Source organism: Copidosoma floridanum, unplaced genomic scaffold (assembly GCF_036245765.1).
Source record: "Copidosoma floridanum isolate Cflo_tuat_1 unplaced genomic scaffold, Cflo_Japanese_pri ptg000008l, whole genome shotgun sequence".
Taxonomy (NCBI): Eukaryota; Metazoa; Arthropoda; class Insecta; order Hymenoptera; family Encyrtidae; genus Copidosoma; species Copidosoma floridanum.
The window spans coordinates 9,276,928-9,281,369 of NW_028321885.1; positions in this window are offsets into that span (position 1 = coordinate 9,276,928).

The window sequence follows — 4,442 nt, forward strand, 5'->3', positions numbered from 1 at the left end:
ATGTGGTTAAATTTTTTTTTAAGTCTTACAATTTCTTGAATCTCTGAATAATATCGGTGGGTCAGTGCAAAAACGAGTCCTTTCAGAGTAGAAGATATGAAAGAGCTTTTTTAAATCAAATGGAAGAAAAGGGTCTCTTTGAGTAAATTTTTTTTATTTTAACTTCAAGTTGGCAATAGAAGTATGTATGTATATATTTTTAAATTAATTAAGCATTACCTAATAACGCTGTGGTCAATCTCTATGTAACATAGGTCACTTACGGGCCACGTTGTTGAATAGTTAATAAAACATTTATTTATGATAGAAAAGCTTGTTACCAAATGATACGGAGTATTTACGGCCTACTTTATCAAAACAAATTATTGCTTTATTTGTGTACCAAACTACCGAAGTACCGAGGCTTAGTTACGCTGAAGCTTCTTAGTGTGCAATTATGTATTCTATATTCTTTTAACTGCTGCTGATGCTCAGAGGTAAACAAAGAGCTCAAAGTAGGGTTAAACGGCACTCCGTATACGTTCAAAACGCTGTTTCAACCTTCATGAACGAATTCATCAAAGGAAAAAAATAACTACGTAACTCTCATTATGTCAGTAACATGGAATTAACAACAGTTTCAAGCTCAATATCTTTTTAAGTGCGAAAAAAAATAAAAACAAGATTCCTCCCATAAGACCTGTGTTATTTCTCCTCACGTGGTAGAGGCATAATCCCAATGGAGCATACCGAGGTCGGCCATTTTGATTCACGAGAAGCAAGAGGTCGTCCCTTGCGCTACTAAACGCCGCTCGTGCTCGAGTGCAGCGAAGTATCAGATCCGTACATTAACCTTTATTTTATTCATTTTCTTGTCACGGTCGCTGCGGCTGAGCCATAGCTTGCCCAGCCCCTAACCTTCTCCTTAATTACTATTCTGTGCATAAGTGTAAAGAATTTTTCTTTTTGCGTGCCAAGCCATACGGGCCAGGGCACGCACAGACAGCCAATCACGCGCTATCACGTCATCTCTTTCGCATCAACGCTCCCTGACCTGCTGGGTAACATGCACATATAGCCGGTCGCGGCGTTGGCACCTCGGCATTTGCAACGCTAGCAGGCACGGACGATGGAGTGATACCGCGCAACGAACGCTACCAGCATCGCTTGAGGTGGCAAAAGGGAGATCAACTACAGTCGGTGTTGAACAACAGCAGCAGCAGCCATCAGCCCAACAGCAGTAGCAGCACACGAACCCGAAGATTCCTCGCTTCTAGGCTGAGGCGCCCGCAGCATGGGTCGCTCAGGTAGAGATCATCCTTGAAGACACCGCCGTCACCGACGACAGTCAGCGATACATCACACTCGTCGGCGCCCTCAGCAAAGCAGCAATGTCCGAGCTTTCGGATATCATCGCCAACCCCCTGGCCATAAAGCATTTCAAGGCAGTCAAAACAGCGATCCTGTCCCGCTTTTAGGACTCCGTGGATGCTCAACTGCGGAAGCTCTTTGGGCAGCTACAGCTGGCAGACGCTAAGCCATTCCAACTCCTGCACCAAATAAAGAGCCTTGCGGCTGGCAAGGTCAGGGACGAGATCCTCATAATCAGGTGACTTGACCTTCACAGGTTAACGCCATTCTTCAGATCATGAAGACAGCCACCTTGAACGAGCTTAGTGCTATGGCAGACGATCTCACGAGTATGGTTCCAGCCGTGAACGCCGTGACCTTACTACCCATGCCACCAGCACCACCCGTCACTGCTACCGCCCGATCGGAAAGTTAACTGGGAAACCCTGTTAGTTAGGTAGACCCAAAGTTGGCTGCAAAGGTAGGGCCTACTTGTACAAGTGGTCATGTACGCGGTGCAAGCGTGGCGCTGCCTTGGGCCAAGGTTTCTATCTTCTATCTCACCTTTCCTGCCATTATGAAATTGCAAAAGAATATTTCAGAGCAGTGTGTTTATAAAAACGTGTAAGGGTTAATTTTGGTGATAAATTATTGAAAATGAGTTAGAAACTAAAACGCTCTATATACTTAAGGAGGTTCACTACCTCAATCAATTGACAGTCTTTATCAACTAGAAATTATGCAGAACTTCAATAATTTACATAAAAATGTATGCAAAGTTGCAACCTTTCTGGGTGCTGATAAAACTAAAAATTAATAAAATAAATTTTGTGAATTTTACACGCGTTCTTATAAGAAATCGTCAAAAGCGACTCTTAAAATAACAAATTTTAATACAATCAACAGTCAGATTTGGACAAAACTGTTGTCAACAGTAAATGAACATCTGCTTTTTTATTATGTAAAACAATCACGTCAATTAGGTCCTTGTAGAAATAGTTATCAATGAATAATCTGGGGTGTAAATACAACTCAACATTAAATTACGGGACATGCGCACGCATTTTAAAACTAAAAAAGGCACAGTCAGACCTCTCGCTCTCTCGCACCCTTTTTCAAATGCAGTCAACCTCCTTAACAAACCATGGTTTCTTTGCAAAGAGTCAAAAAATATTATTTTTTTAAAAAGCCAAGAACTAAATAGTTCAAGTGCAGTTAATTATAGTAAGGAGTCATGTCATAAAAATAATCAAAATCTAGAAATGTATTACCTACGAGTTTGTTATTTATTACAAAAGTCTGTGATGTGATAGTACTTAAGCTAAAAAAAGCAATAAAAGTATTGTAGATTATTTAAGTCACATTGTATTTCTTTTTTTTAATACATGATCCATTCCCAAAGTTAGCCATACTTATAGGTTAACTGGGCAACCAAGGTAGGGCCGACCTAATGCTACGTAAATGTCTTATGTGAAAGTCCCATTTATACCAAGGTTGGCTGGAGGTAGTGTAAGTCGGTCACCAAGATTGGTATAGGCCCTACCTAAGACCCTTTTAAGCTTTCCACAGGAGGGTTTGTAATACGGCGCTGACTTGGGCACAGCTTGGCCTGACTTTCGCCGATAATCGCCCAATTCCATCTGCACTGATATTGGATCTATATATAAGCATATAATTATACCCGAACAGAAATTGTAAGTAGGCAATCAGCATGGCCTACTTAGGCTGCCTCTCTTGCCAACTGAGGTCCTACGTTGGCAGCGTCAGGTGGCGTTTGGTAGGCCCTAAGTAGGCTGCCTTCATTGACGTAACATATAACCACCTTTCAATCGATAAGTATAGATATATACATATGAGAATAGTCACATTGTATTCTAATTCAACAAAAGTCATGCTCCATTTCAAATGAATAATACTTAATTTTCACGAAAATTTTTTATCACGGCATTGTTGATCACGTGTAGTTACAAAAATATAATCCTAAGATAAATAGAAATTTTATATAAATAAAGATATTAATGTAACCTTAAAAATATCTCTCATTCACAATTGATATCAATAAGTTTACAATATGAACATGTGATTCGTTAATTAATTGAGGAACTATTAATCAATAACCAAGAAATGAATACATATTAAATGCTAACACTTCAGTTTACTTTTCTTACGTACAAAAACATATTGACTCAATTAAATAACGGATAAACTTAATTTGATGGTGGAAATCTAAATGACAGTGTACAAGCTGTTGGATGTTAAATTTCATACTCTTCGTACGGGTTTTAAGGTGGCTCCAGTGGCCTCAATGTTAAAATTATAAATAACCCAACCGAGGTTAATAAAATTGAATTATATTCTTTGAATTCCGATCTTTCTATTCGTATAAAAAAAAAATTAAGGTTGACGATGAAAATTGTAAGAAATCATGCTTACAAAATCGTAGTTTTAAGACGGGTTGGATAGGAAATGCAAGCTTACGCGATATACAACCTACTGCTGCACTTATATAAATAACCCGTAAGGTGTAAAAAACATACTATCTTGTATATATTATTACGCAGTTTTCGATGACATTAGAAAAGTGTCTTGTTATCGAACAAAATCTTTAAATAATCGGAGACTAAGTATACAGTTGCGAGTGCAAGTCAGCTCTCAGCTGTCTGCATTCTGCAGAGTACATATATGTAGGTATAACTACTCTTGAACTTAGAAGCGTACCGTAACAGTTCATCAATTAGGGCACCGTAAAACTTTTTTGTTTTTTTATATTAACTCACTAAAGTAACAGATAAAATGTAGAATATAGCTTACAACAGTCTCTACGATAATTTTATACCATATTTGAAAGAAAATAATGATTAATTTTTAGTCTCCCCATTTTGATACGGCACTAGGCGCTGGAGCCACCTTAAATAGTTTTTATTGAAATTTTTTGAAGCAACAGTTATTGTTTCTAATTCAGTACTTTGAAAAACTTTGTTTAGTTTACAACAAATTTAATTTCGATTGAATTTGTCAGTCTCACATGTATAAGAATACTCATTAATTATTTAAATGGGACTCGATGGAAAATACTCGTAACTTGTGTACCTATATATAATTATACTAAATAG